Source organism: Puma concolor, chromosome A2 (assembly GCF_028749965.1).
Source record: "Puma concolor isolate L17-30 chromosome A2, mPumCon1.1.hap2, whole genome shotgun sequence".
Taxonomy (NCBI): Eukaryota; Metazoa; Chordata; class Mammalia; order Carnivora; family Felidae; genus Puma; species Puma concolor.
The window spans coordinates 167,946,216-167,960,963 of record NC_141668.1 but is presented as its reverse complement, the minus strand read 5'-3'; the positions used below and the strand labels follow the sequence as shown (position 1 = coordinate 167,960,963).

The window sequence follows — 14,748 nt, the reverse complement described above, 5'->3', positions numbered from 1 at the left end:
GGTGGCCCCTGCAGCCAGAATGAGGACAGAAGCTGGGCTCGTGCGGACCCCCCAGCTGGGAGGAAGGTGGGGACGCGCGTCCCGAAATGAGGCGGGGGCACCACGGTGCGGCCCCACGGCCCTTCTAACCCCACCGTCTGCAGTTTCCCTTAACCCCCAACTGAGGAACAGTGTCTTTTCCCCACCAAGGCTCCCCGAAGGCCACCGTCCAGCCGACAGATGGGACGCCCGGCTGCGAAGTAAGACTGCAAGGGACTGGGTCACACGGGGCTTCCAGAAATACTTTCTATGCACTCCTGTCTGGCATTTGAAGAGTTGCCAGTATAACCACACAACTGACGAGCTCCTGAAGTATGTCCCCTTCGTGCTCTAACCTCAGCGCAGCGGCCAATGGCCACAGACAATTCCAAATTGCTGTAGCCCCTTCTCTGGTCTCAACTTCTCCCGGGAGGGTATGTTAACACACGTACGTGCTCGGCCAAGTATAAACGCCTCAGATGCTTGCTGTTTGGGGCCCACGCATATTTGCCGAGTGGACAGAGACCCCAGAGAGCAACTCACACAAAGACGTCCCCACGAAGGTGGATTCTTCTAGAATATGAAGAATTTTAAAAATCAGAAGCACATCCTTCAAGCTATTTTCTGCGAGTCTGGGATTCCAAATATATTTTTTTTCTCAAGGCAGGCTACATCTGTCTGTCTGTATTCTGAGGACAGGAGAGGTGGGAGAGTGCTGTCTGGTGTTTTCTTTGGGTTCTCACTGGCTGGGGTGGAGCAAGAACACATATTTGTGGGCTGGTAATTTGGGGGTGGGGGCCTTGGCTTCCAAGGCCTCACCCCACAGATCACCTTTCAGACAGAAACGCATCCTGGACACAGCACTGTTTCTAAAAGATAAACAGTTTGCATTTTAAAAGTGTAAGTGTAATTAAGTGTCGCTGCAACCTTAGGAATGGACTTCTGTATCACGAGTATGGTTTCAGCAGTGTTCCACGGAGACAGGCGCATGTGAGCAGGGCCTTCTGTCGGTGGGGACTGGCCCTTTTCCTTTCTCTCCTCGGGCTGCCCAGGTCTCATCCGCCTGTCTCTACCGGGCCTCGCTCTTCCTGGGGCTCGGCCCCTGCCTGCGTCTCCTTGGCCTTCAGGGTCCTTTCCCAGCCTCCCTTTCCACCTAAGAATCCCTTCAAACTCTCCTCCGCCCAGCATTAGCCACAGTAGCCAGAGGGTGGCGACGGCCCAAGTGTCCACTGACAGATGAGTGGGTAGGCACAGACTGGCCCACCCACACGCTGGAGTATCAGGCAGCCGTGGGAAGGAAGGCCATTCTGACACCTGCCACTGTGTGGATGCACCTGGAGGACGCCGTGCTTAGTGCAATAAGCCAGACACAAAAGGACACGTTTGTTATGCGATCCCACTTCCACAAAACATCTAGGATGGGTAAATTCATAGGGACGGAAAGTAGATTAAAGATTACCAAGGGCTTGGGAGGGTAGAAAGGGAACTAAAAGGGGAGGCTGGGTGGCTCTGTCGGGTAAGCTTCTGACTCTTGGTTTTGGCTCAGGTCATGATCTTGTGGTTCGTGAGTTTGAGCCCCACACTGGGCTCTGAACTGACAGTGTGGAGCCTGCGTGGGATTCGCTGTCTCTCCCTCTTTCTCTGCCCCTCCCACATCTCTCTCTCTCTCTCTCTCTCTCTCTCTCAAAACAGACGGATAAACTTGAAAGAAAGAAAGAAAGAAAGAAAGAAAGAAAGAAAGAAAGAAAGAAAGAAAAGGAACTGAAAGTTTCTGCTACCAGGAATAGAGCTTCCATTTGGGGTGACAAAAAAGTTTTGGAAACAGTGGGGATGGCTGCACACCACTGTGAATGCACTCAATACCGCTGAATTGCACACTTAACAATGGGTATGATGGTGAATTGTATGTGGTCCATGTACTTTGCCACAATTTAAAAAACCACTTTCCTCTGCTGACTCTTGGCTCCTGCTTCTTGGATGTTGACGGCTCTGGCCTTCTGTTCTCACTCTGCACCCTCTCCTTGGATGGTCCCATGCGTTCTCGTGACTGAAGCGACCATTCGTGTGCCGACGGCTCCCACATGCTAACCCCTGGCCTGGACCACCCCCGTCGGCTCCAGACCCTGCAATCGGCTGCCTGCGGCGAAGCCGTCCCCAGCAGGGTGTCCCAAGGACACCTCAAGCTGGCCGCTCACGACGGGACTCATTACTTCCCCTGCCCAACACCAGCTTCTCCCGTGGCCCCGGACTCACTGCAGTGACACGTTCCACCAGGACCCCCCAACGTCAGACAGCTGAGAATCGCCCTCCCCGCGCCTCGGCCCAGAGAGTCCAGAAGTCCCCGAGCCTCTGAGAACCTGGCCGCTCAGCCTTCCCCAGAGCCCCTGGCCGGTGCTGTCGGGCAGGCCCCTGTCGCCTTACGCATGGCCCGTGGCAACAACCTCCTCTCCCCTGCCTACCTCCAGACTCGAAGCCTTCCGACGCACCCTCCAAAATCACACGTGACCACAAAGCTGCTTCCCCACAAGCGGCTCTCAGCCCAGCGCCAGGGACAAGACCCACATGTCCAGCCAGGGCTCGGCACGCTTTTCCTCTAAAGGCCCAGGGGGTAAATATTTCAGGCGTTGCTGGTCACATTCTGCTTCTTTCGCGAAAACTGGACTCTGCCGTTGCCTTGCAGAAGCAGCTAGAGACAGTACGTAGATGAGCGTAGCTGCGTTCCAATAAAACCCCACTCACAAAAACAGGCTGCAGGCTGGAATGGGCCTGAGGGCTGTCGTTTGCCAACACCTGCTCCTCTCTCTAATGTCATCTCCCTTGTACCCTGTACTCGGCTGCTCAGGGCTGCTCGCAGTTTCCTGAAAACACAGTCATGCCAGGACTGTCCCCACCCAAATGCCTGCCCCACAGAGATGTCACTGGCATCAACCACATGGCTGCCTTTCTCTGCCTTGCCCAGGCCCAGCTGTGTCCTCCAGCCACAGGCCCTTTGCACCTGACCCCCCACATCCACCCCATGCCTGGAAAGGCTCTTTCCTCTGAACTCCACAGGGCTGCTCCCCTTCAGCATTTCAGTCTCAGCTCAACTGTCACCTCCTGAAGAGCTCCCCGGGACCCAGTGGCCCAGTTCTTACACACACACACACACACACACACACACACACACACACAGGCTCAAAATAACCGTGGAGATCTTAGTAGAAATAGGCTTACTGCATATAGCACGTCTGGGCTTCATTACAGAGTGCATGACAAAGAATCACTGTCTCGGGCCTTCCGTGTAAGTATGACAACCTATTTTTAATTGGCTGTATGATTTTTTCTTTTTCTTTCTTTCTTTCTTTCTTTCTTTCTTTCTTTCTTTCTTTCTTTTTCTTTCTTTCTTTTTCTTTCTTTCTCTCTCTCTCCCTTCCTTCCTTCCTTCCTTCCTTCCTTCCTTCCTTCCTTCCTTCCTTCCTAAAGCAGACTACGGCAGGTGTGGTCTGACTCACAGCGTCTGATACCCTCTTGCTGTATGTGCCACTTACAGCTTTGGGAGGTCAACTGTATTTCCCAGGAAGCCACAGAACTCCAGAACGTTTAAAATGAGAATTGGGAGCTGCCAGGGCATACCAACAGCGTTTTCAGGCACACGAGCCCTGTGTATCATAAGGCAGGAATGCGTTTCGGGAAAAGAGAAGGAAACACAGCAAGGAGCCAGGCCAGGCTGTCTGCTCCTGAGGGCCTAACTCGAGTCCTGGCACGAAGGGCGGGCCGCTTCTCACCTCCGAGCGGCTGATTTCCGGACTCCGGCCAGGACGGCGCCCAAGGGCCAGCGGTAACAGAGAAGGGAAACCGGCTTTTAAACGTCCGTGTGCAGAGCTGGCCACTTGCCAGAGCTCACCCGAGACGATGACGTGTGGGCACTAAGCGGAGATGGGCCCACGCCACAACCAAAATGGAAGAGCTCCCGTCGCTTTGGTTGCTTGTGTTTTGGCCGCGCACTTAACGCTTGCGGGATGACATATTTGTACCAGCCCGCCTCTACACTCACTGGAGGGCCTTCCTCGCCCGCAGACAGACAGCGCAGGCTCATCCACTCCATCGGGCGAAACCCACGTTCCCGAAGGCCTCCTCGCGCTTGTACTGGTCGGAAAACCCACCTAAGAACGTGATCCCAGGCCGCTGCTGCTCGTTTGCTCCCTAATCGTAATAATAACCATTGTGATAAGAATAGTTCACAGCTAGTCTCTGGGCAGCACCTGCTCTGGGCCAGGCCCTGTGCTAAATAGCAATAATCTTTCTAATACGGTGACCGTAGCACCATCGTCATGTTTCACGGATTCCACACCCTGCCTGGAGCCCCCGAGCTAAGCGGCGGAGACACCACACGCGAGCCCTTCTCTGCTGGGTCCCGGCCCGGGTCTACGGTTTCCCCTTGATTCTTCCCTCTGCCCCCACGCGTCCCACCCAAGCTGTTGCAAGACAGACACGGGCGGCGACATGTGGCAAGTTGAGCAGCAACTCTCAGCGTCCACATAGGCTCCCCCTGTAGGTACGCAGGAAACGATTCATTTAACAAACGTGCTTGAGTGCCTACTCGGTGCCAGAATTGTGCTCAGCTTGGAGGAAAGAGAAGTGAATTAAACACACAGCTTCCTCCCCTTAAGGAGCTGACCTTCTGACGAAATGGCGATAAGAAAATAAATGCGCATTATGTCTGGCACGTGAGCGATAAATGCTAAGGAACAAGAAAGGGGAGGGGGCTGAGAGTGTCACTTTGGGGGCGTGGGCTGGGAGGGTGACGTCTGAGAGAAGGCCTGGAGGAGGTGGGAGAGCATCACCCCCCAATTCCATGCGTGAAGAGCTTTCCAGACAGAAGGCTCGAGGGGCTTCCAAGAGGCCTGCAGGGGTGAAGTGGCCTGAGGGACAGGATCACTGTCAGCGATGAGGCCAAAGAGTCCTGGGCTGGAGAGGCCCAGGGTGGGAGGAGGCTGGCCTCGGCTCCTAGTGAGAGGGGAGCCGTGGGAGGGTCTGGAGTTGAGGGATACGCAACAGGAGGGAACATGCCCCCGCCAGGTTAGCGGGCTGGAATCATCTGGGCAAGAGGCGCTGGTGGCCCGGAGCGGGGGCTGGCGGCGGGGGTGGTGAGGCGTGCTCAGATTCTAGGTCCCCACTGACAGTGGAGCCGGAGCATTTGCTGATGGCTTACGAGAAAAAGAATATGGGGCGACTCCAAATCAACCAGGAGAAGCCAGCGGAAGAAGCCAGCGGGCGTGGAGCCTGTGGAGGAGACCGTGGGGCCTTTCGGGAGCTCCGTTTGGCCACCTTGTGTTTAAGCTGCCTGTCAGAATCCACCTGGATGTGCGCGGCGAGTAGCTGGACAGACTTCTCTGCTCGGAAGGCCTGAGGGTCCGGTGCCCCCACTCATCGCCTTAGGCAGACCATGCTTCCCAGGCGCAGATCCCTGGTTCTCCTTCCCAGCCTCCTTCACCTACTCCTTGTCCCACACACACTGGATTCTGGGTCTTCCTCTCCTAAAGTCTTCCCTCTTCTCCCCCCCCCCCCCCCCCGTAAGAATTCCTTTGCGGCTCTTGTGGCTTCCAAGAAGCACCTAGGTGGTTCTCAGGTTTCTCTCTAATTTTCGGTGCGTATTCACTCACTCCCTCATTCGGCAAATTAAGTGTGCCAGGCACTCGTCTAGAGAACATGACCTGTGGCAGAGCTGCTCACCATTTAAATTCTAGAAAGGGAGTGGAAACGTCTTTTTAAATATGTAAGTCCACAATCCCTTATAACAGTGCTGATAGCCAAAAAGCTCTGAAATCTGGAAGTTTTTTTGGTAAATCTGGCAGACTCTAACCCGAACTGGCTTGAGGTTGTTTATGGTCCTTATCTACCCATTTGGTTGGAATACTCAAACAATATGGATGTGTTTGCTGCCTGCATATCGGGCCAGGGGTTTCGGACCCTGGATCAGGACTTGTACTTTCCTGTCCCCAAGTTCAGTGAGGGTCCCAACTAGCCAGAAGACGTCTCTGTGAACTTCCCTTGCCTTTTATTTTTTTTTATCTTTTTTTTTAAATTTTTTTTCCACGTTTTTATTTATTTTTGGGACAGAGAGAGACAGAGCATGAACGGGGGAGGGGCAGAGAGAGAGAGGGGGAGACACAGAATCGGAAACAGGCTCCAGGCTCCGAGCCATCAGCCCAGAGCCTGACGCGGGGCTCGAACTCACGGACCGCGAGATCGTGACCTGGCTGAAGTCGGACGCTTAACCGACTGCGCCACCCAGGCGCCCCTCCCTTGCCTTTTAAATAGTCCACATTTTACAAGTAAGTAGGTGTCTGGGGTGGGGCGGTGGGTGGGGGAGGTACATTATTTAAATAAGTGGTCAACTTGCAATTAATTAAAAAGGGCCAAATATATTGTAAGATATGGTTCCTATGGGCCCTGGAATTTTACGAGCAAAACAATCGCGAGTGATTATTTAAAAAACTCTCACCAGTACCTTCAAAATTTTGACTCAGTAACAATATTAGTTAAGGTTCAATTAATTAAATATTGCCTTAATATGAACTTAATTTTAACTCGAGTCTGAAACTACAATTTAGCTCCAAGGAATGAGATCCAGATAAACTATTTCCCAGGATCTGTATCTCCGGAGAATGGCTCCCTCCCGGCAGCACTTGGGTGATAAGTAAGCACGGCTAAAAGGTGGATATTGAGGCAATGCGTGCCCTTCACCCAGAATGCAAATATCAGCTGAGTTTCAAAGGACTTGTTCTGTTGCCCCGTGTAATTCATAACTCTGCCGCCCTGTTCCCAGATGCCCCTTTGGAGCGTCTCGGCAGCTTATCTGGCACAAGAGAGGAATGTACCTAAGGGGCTAAATAATTCAGTTTCGCTTTTACTGCGGAGGCCAACGGTTTCTGAGCTCATTCCCAGCCGAAATCAGCCGGAATATCACAGGACCACAGGAGCAGTTACGTTTGTCCATCATGTTGTAGGAAGTCTTTTTTTTTTTTTTTTTTTTAAGCTACCAAATCCCCTCTGATACTTCACCAAGCCTGTCCGGGTCCAAATTAGCAGTGATCAGTGATTAAGGAAATCAGATTCCTGGTGGAGTGGCAGGGGTGCTGGGCCAGGCTGAGATGTGGGGGGAGGGGGGGAGGAGAGGGGAAGGCGCTTACCATACACTCTCCTCCTCACTTCTCTGGCAAGAGCAGGTGAGGAACCAACTCTAAGGTTATTTTTAAACTTGAGGGAGAGAAACAACAGGTAGCCAAGTGAGAAGAACATGTTGACAATATGTGCAAGGAAAAAAAAGTTTTCGTTGTTGCTGTTCTGCGTCATTATTACCATTACCGTAATGAATGATTTAGTTGGAATCTCAGTGGAAACCGAGAGTCTTGTATAAGGTTTGATATTTTGGATTGGCGGAGGCAAGGCCGGGAGGGGAAACCGCTGGGGGCGGGGGGGGGGGGGGGTGCTCTGCACTGACAGTTCGCCGCGGCGCCCAGCAAGACGGTAGTTGTGCAGTTGTGCGTGCGTGCGTGCTCTGTGCGTTGGGGGGCCGCGTAAGGAAAGCATCCAGAAGCGGACCTGGACGCCCTCCCTCATTCCTGCGGGGCAAGCGGGAGGTTAAAATTAGGACGATGAACCATCCCCGCCTCCGCCGGAATGGCAGGGGAACTTCGGCCTCAGGGGCCCCTGAAATAGCCACTGGGATCGGGAAACCCAACTTTGCCGGTGCAGCAGCCGAGAACAGCCAGCGGGGACTGAGCGGGAGGGAGCGCCGTGGCTCGTCCCAGGGGGCCGGGAGAGGACTAGAGCGTTTGGGTGTGTGTGTGTGTGTGTGTGTGTGTGTGTGTGTGCGCGCGCGCGCGCGTGTGCAAGTGCGCGTTTGGGAGGGGGTGTTCAGGGGTGGGGTTTAAATTCACAAACGCACACGCACTCGCACAATCTCAAGAGAAAGTGTCACTGAGCAGTTTGGGCCACAAGTTGGGCTCTTTAAACAAAATCATAAATTGATACGTTAAAAAAAAAAACAACAAACTTTTGGTGAAACTCTTCTCTCGCTTGGAGATCAGTCCAAATGGGGGAGCTGCGGGTGTGCGAAGGGGCTTCCCGAGGGGCGTGGAAGCACTGGCGGACCCCCCCCCCCCCCCCCCGCCCAAACTCAGGAATGGGGGTTCAAAGGGAGAGAGGGGAGGAGTGTCCGAGGAGCCTTAGCCGCGAGGATCTTTGCTCAAGACCTCAAGAGGTGAGAAACAGGTCCCGGGGAAGTCCGATTATCGGCGAGTTTGGGGCGAAAACGTGAGGGGGGGAGTTTCCCCCAAGACGAGCGAATCGACTTCTGGCTAAAGGCTGAGAAGGATTCCAAGGGAGCCCTCAAACTCGCTAACGAACAGCCAGTCCCCGGGACACCCCACACCCAGGAAATTGGGGCAAAGGTGAAAACGAATCTTCCAGGCCCCCTCCCCGATTCAGGAGTCTGGGGCGAGGAGTGAGAGAGGGGGCCCCGGGAACGCCAATTTCGGATATTTGGGGACTAAAAGAGAAGAGGGGTCCCCAGGAGCCCCCAATTCAGAGAGTTTAAGGTAAGGGCTTGAGATGGTTTCAAGAAGTTGAGAGAAAGTGAGAGAGGGGTGCCCGGGCGCCCTCAATTTAAGGATCTGGGGAATAAAAGTAACAGGAGGTTCCCAGAAGCCCCAATTCTGGGAATGTGAAGGTAAAAGTTTGAGGGGCCTCGGGCGCACCCAATTCGTGGCCTTCGAGGGTAAGAGTTGAGAGTGGGGTCTCGGGGGCCCGCGACTCGGGAAGTTTTTTGAACAGCGAAGCGATGGGCTCCCACTTGCCCCCGAGTTTGGCTAAAAGAAGGGGGGGATTCCCGGGCGCCCCCAAACTCGGCCGCGCCTGGGGAACTGGGCTAAGGAGGCGGGTCCCGCGGGCGCGCCGTCCCGGACGTTTGGGGTGAGCGGCTGGGGGCCGCGCCGCCCGCCTGCCGCCCCCCCACCCCAAGCCGGACCCCCGCCGCCCCCCGCACTCCCCCGGCCCGGCCGGGCCTGGGGCGGTCGCATCGGTCACCTGGAGTTCGGGCCGGGAGTTCGGGCAGCAGCTCCCGCGGCGGCAGCAGCGGCTGCTGCGTGTTGGTCCCCGTTGGTAAGTAACAGTCTCCACGGCTACAGTCTCTATGGCGGCGGCGGTGGCGGCGGCAGCCGCTCCTCCTCCCGCTCTCGCCGCCCGCCCGCCAGCCTCGCGCGCCTGCCCGCCTGCCCGCCCGCCGCGACGGGGCGGGGCGTTGTTACCGGCAACGGTTACCAGGCTCCACGCCCCACCCCTCAACGGCCCGCCCACGCCCGCCTCCAAAGGGCACGAGGGGGGCGGGGCGTAAGGCCCTCCGGCACCCCATTGGCTGCCCACAGTGCCTGTCAGGAGGGGCGTTCCCTGGAGAGGATGAGGGCGAGGCTCGACCAATTGCCGCGGGGGGGGCGGGGCTTGGCAGGAGGCGCGCTCGGCTCGGAGGGTTGGCGAGCGGGAAGCGCGCGTGGCCCCCCGGTGGGTGGCGCTGCTCCGGGAAGGCTAAGTTTCGGTGACTCTAATGGGGCCTTAGTTTCTTCCACAAATGATTACCGGACATGCGAACACAGTCTGAGTCTGGGATCGGCAAACTCCGACCTGCGGCCCAAATCCTACCCGCCGCCTGTTTTTCATGGACCACAAGCCGAGAGTTTTAGAATATTTTTAAAGTGGTTTAAAACAGTCAAAAGAAGAATTTTGTGTTATCTATATGAAACTCTTGTGTTGCTGAATCCAGTATTTCAATATCTTTTTTTTTTTTTTTTAATTTTTTTTTTTCAACGTTTATTTATTTTTGGGACAGAGAGAGACAGAGCATGAACGGGGGAGGGGCAGAGAGAGAGGGAGACACAGAATCGGAAACAGGCTCCAGGCTCCGAGCCATCAGCCCAGAACCCGACGCGGGGCTCGAACTCACGGACCGTGAGATCGCGACCTGGCTGAAGTCGGACGCTTAACTGACTGCGCCACCCAGGCGCCCCTCAATATCTTTAAGAGTTGGCAAACTGTGGTCTTTGGGCGAAATTATGTCTCTGTGTTTGTAAATAAAGTTTTATTGGAACACAGCCAGGCCCATCCTTTAAGAAACTGTGGAAGGCTGTTTTCACACTACATGGACAAGAGTTGCATAGTGAAAAGTTTATTCGTTGCACAAAAATGGAATGGCATAAGCAGAGCCTAGAATATTTACCACCCAGCCATTCACAAGAAAATGTTTGCCAACCCTCTTCCCTTCTCACCATCCCCCCTCATCCCTAGATCGTAAATCCACACATTGCACAAACAATCCAGCCTCTCCTAGAGCTTTTAGTCTAATGGGGGAACGCTGACAATAAACTGAATAAATAAGTAAACATATATAGTTATTCGGGGGAAGGGGCTGAAACACCAAGAGAGAAAACTTGTTTGGGGAAGAAACAAGCAGGGCAATTTAAAGGAAGATTAGACCTCAGCCCCGTTCATTCATCCATTCATCCATTCACTCAACAAATAATCCTATTAGTGAGCGCTGATTAAATTGTTCTTAGGTGCCAGAAACCGATCTAAACATTTTTTGTAGGCTAACTCGGTTGAATCTCACATTCATTTCCCAAGAAATGTAATATGCATTTACCCCCATATTACAGATCAGGGAACTGAGGTCTGGAAAGTATGAGTGAATTTGCCCAATGCCAAACAGCTTGTAAGGCTTCAAATCCCAGCAGTCTGGTACCAAAGTCCATGCATTTGACCACTAGATGGGTGGTTTTCAAATGTTTTTGACCACAGAATCACAGCAGGAAATACATTTGACTCAAAGGCCCAGTCCACACAAACACATCATAACTAAAACAAAATTTTCAAAGCATGATACTTGAGGCAATGCTTGATCTTTTCTATTGTTTTCATTTTAATGAAAATGCTTGATGGTGACCTGCTGAATTGATTTGGCCACTTTCTAATGGGTTTCTTCTTGCAAATAACCTGTATGATGGGGCCTTAAGCTTAGGACTGCAGGAATCAGTTCCTTTCCTTCAATTATTAATTTAGTCAAAATATGTATTGTTTGCCTACTATTTGCCAGACACCATTCTAGGTGCTAGGGACACAATTCCCAGGCTTACAGGAAAAGGGATATGATAGTAACTTGGGGGTGAGTGGGTGGGGCTTATTTTGGATAGAGTAGCCAGGGATGGCCTCTCAAGAGTGACCAACCATCCTGGATGGTTTGCGATTATGGGGTTTCCCGGGACGTGAGATTTTCAGTGCTAAATAGAGGAAGTTCCTGGACCCAACAGGAAGAGCTGGTCACCCTAGGTCTCTCTGAGAGGGTGACGTTTGGGCCAATGTTGGAATAATGAGGAAGAGGGAAAGGAAATTATCAAGAATTCAAAATCCCTGGTGTGGAAACTCGTTTTAAATAAACAACAGATCACTGGGTATGGTTGGAGCTGAAGGAATGGGGAGGGCATAAGTGGGTGGGGGGTGGTGAGTCAGGGGTTGGAGGGAGTCATTTCACTTAAGGTCTGCCAGGCCATAGGAAGGGCTCCTCATCAGACTGGGAAGCCATGGGAGGGCTTTAAGCAGGAGGGAGATGTAACCAGATTTGTGGTCTGTGATTTTAAAAGGTCACCACATGGGGGCCAGATTGAAGGACACAAGAAAGACAGAGCAAGAGCTCTCAGAAGACTGTTACAGTTCTTCTGGACTGATGAGTATGGTGGCTTGGATTAGGCACCTGGTAGTGAAGACGGAGATAAGTAGATGGCGTGGAGGTACATTTTGGAGAACATTCTGATGGACCGGATGTGAGGAGCTGAGTGGTAAAGTTTCAGGGCGTGATGGGAGGTGTCTTGTAAGCCACGTTGCACAGCCCATTCCGATATAACTTGTGTTTTGAAAATTCAAGTTTGTCCCAACTTGATGCCGTATTTACAGTAATGTGTATGTTTTTCTTAACCATTTAAAAAAAATTTTTTTTAACATTTTATTTATTTTTGAGACAGAGAGAGACAGAGCATGAAGGGGGGAGGGGCAGAGAGAGAGGGAGACACAGAATCGGAAGCAGGCTCCAGGCTCCGAGACGTCAGCCCAGAGCCCGACGCGGGGCTCGAACTCACGGACCGCGAGATCGTGACCTGAGCCGAAGTCGGACACTTAACCGACTGAGCCACCCAGGCGCCCCTTAACCATTTGACACATGTAAGACTCAGCTATCTCAAAGAAGAAATGAGGAGAAACTAGAAAGTACTTTGGAATCAGAAATATTAGGAATTAGAAAATTAGAAACTAGAGTAATTAGATAATACTTCGAGATGAATGAAAATGACACAACATACCAAAATTTGTGGATTCAGCTGAAGTACAGGACTATTTATAGCTATAGTCACATGTCAAAAAAGAGAGAAAGACTTCAAATCTTCCACCTTAGGATGGCAAATACAAGGGAACTAAACCCAAAGTTTTAGTCCTTCCAAAGCTGGCGGAAGGAAGGAAATAATAAAGATTAGAGTAGGAATGAATGGAACAGAGATTCGAAAATCAGAGAATTAAGAAGATCACAAGCTAGTCCTTTGGAGAGATCAGCAAAGCTGACAAATCTTGAACTCGACAGATCGGGATAAAAAAAAGAGACGACTCAAATTACTCACATCAGGAGTCAAAGAGGGGACGTCACCACAAACTTTATGTAAACAGAAAAGATGGTAAGGCAATACTGTGAACGACTCTATGCCACCGAATTAGATATCCCAGATGAAATGGGCAAATTCCTAGAAAGTGACTCAAAGAAGAAATAGAAAATCTGAGTGGACCTATGACAAATAGAGAAATCGCATGAGTAATCAAAAAACCTCCCACAAAGAAAAGCCTAGGACCAGATGGTGTCTCTGGTAAATTCTACCAACTATTTAAAGGAAAATTAGGGGCGGCTCAGTTGGTTGGGCATCTGGCTCTTGGTTTCGGCTCAGGTCATGACCTCAAGGTTCATGAGTTCAAGCCCCACGTTGGTCTCCATGCTGACAGTGCGGAGGATGCTTGGGACTCTCTCTCTCCCCCGCTCTCTGCCCCTCCCCTGCTCGAGCGCATGCACTCTCTCTCTCAAATAAATGAATAAAGTTAAAAAAAAATAAAGATTAATGTCAATCCTTCCCAGACTATTATTAAAGTCAGAAGAGTAAAGAATACTCTGTGAGGCCATTCTAACATTCTTTGAGAACTAATCAATGAGTTCAGCAAGGTTGCAGAATACAAGGTCAATATACAAAACTCAATTGTTTTTCTATACACTAGCAATGAACAGCCTGAAAATGAAATTTCTTGGGGAGCCTGGGTGGCTCACTTGGTTAAGCCTCTGACTTTGGCTCAGGTCATGACCTCACAGTCTGTGAGTTCAAGCCCCGCTTCGGGCTCTCTGCTGACAACTCAGAGCCTGGAGCCTGCTTCGGATTCTGTGTCTCCCTTTCTCTCTGCCCCTCTCCCACTCATGCTCGGTCTCTCTCTGTCTCTCAAAAAGTGAATAAACATTAAAAAAATGAAAATTAAATTTCTTTTTTTTTAACGTTTATTATTTTTGAGAGACAGTGCAAGTGGGGGAGGGGCAGAGACATAGGAATGAGGGGCGTCTGGGTGGCTCGGTCGGTTAAGCGTCCGACTTCGGCTCAGGCCATGATCTCACGGTTCATGGGTTCGAGCTCCACATTGGGCTCTGCGCTGAGAGCTCGTAGCCTGGAGGCTGCTTCGGATTCTGTGTCTCCCTCTCTCTCTTTCTCTGTCAAAAATAAACATTAAAAGAAAACCAAATAAAAAATAAAACATAACAATCTTCCTGCTTAAAGCCTTGAAATGTCTTCGGACATGAAATCCATGAATGTGAGGTCCCAGCACACATCCCGGGTCCTCTCTTTCCTGACATCACTCCAGCCCTGGCTGCTCCCTCTACAGCACGGGGGGGGGGGGGGGGGGGGCAGAGGGGAGGCCTTCCCCCAGGCGGTAAGACTCCCCAGGGCCGGGGCCCCGGTGCGGAACTGGACGCAGCCAGCCAGGCACGTGGTGGGAGCTGGTGTGTGTGATGCCCCCCTGGGCACCCTCCCCGGCATGGCTAAGTCCCCTGCTCCGTGTCCCTGCAGAGCTGGCGCAGTCATGAATGGGGGAGAGAAGGCTACGAGCATCTGACCGGTCGAAGGTGGGGACGCCACTCCACACCCGGCACACATGGGACGGTCCTGGTCCAGAGAATGATCCGGCACCAATGTCAAGTGCTGAGGCTCAGGAGCCCTGCTCTAGAATCGAACCCGGAGCACAGCTGTCCCTTTACTAAATCGCTGTTGAATAAACGGGTGGTAGGACAGCACATGTGCAGGAATCTCGCCCAAATCTTTCTTTTTAAAGAGTTTTTAAAACTTGAGATAAAATGTACATGAAATTTACCAGTTTAACCGTTTTTCATGTACGCTCCAGTGGCATCCGGGACACTCACACTGTCGTGCAGCCACCCCCACCATCCGTCTCCAGAACTTTCCATCTCCCCAACCTGAGACTCCGCCCCATGAAACACGGACTCCCCACCCCCGCCCCCACCATCCACTCTCTGTCTTTGTGGACGCGACTCCTCTAGGGACCCGTTGTGCATGGGGTCACACAGGTTGTGTCCTTCTGTGTCTGGCTCCTCTGAGTGTAATGTCCTCAGGG

General features: G+C 52.2%; 1 protein-coding gene across 4 annotated transcripts in view; it reads right to left on the bottom strand.

Annotated features, from left to right (window-relative positions):
- Positions 1 to 9,291, bottom strand: part of RFX2 (regulatory factor X2) — a 92,328-nt gene extending 83,037 nt beyond the window's left edge. For 2 of the 4 annotated variants that reach the window (XM_086699336.1, XM_086699338.1), the window contains exon 1: positions 9,088 to 9,291. The gene's annotated coding sequence lies outside the window, so the exon portion shown is untranslated. The remainder of the gene's footprint in view (positions 1 to 9,087) is intronic. The other 2 variants (XM_086699337.1, XM_086699339.1) reach the window with 1 other exon arrangement.
- Positions 9,292 to 14,748: the final 5,457 nt, after the last annotated feature.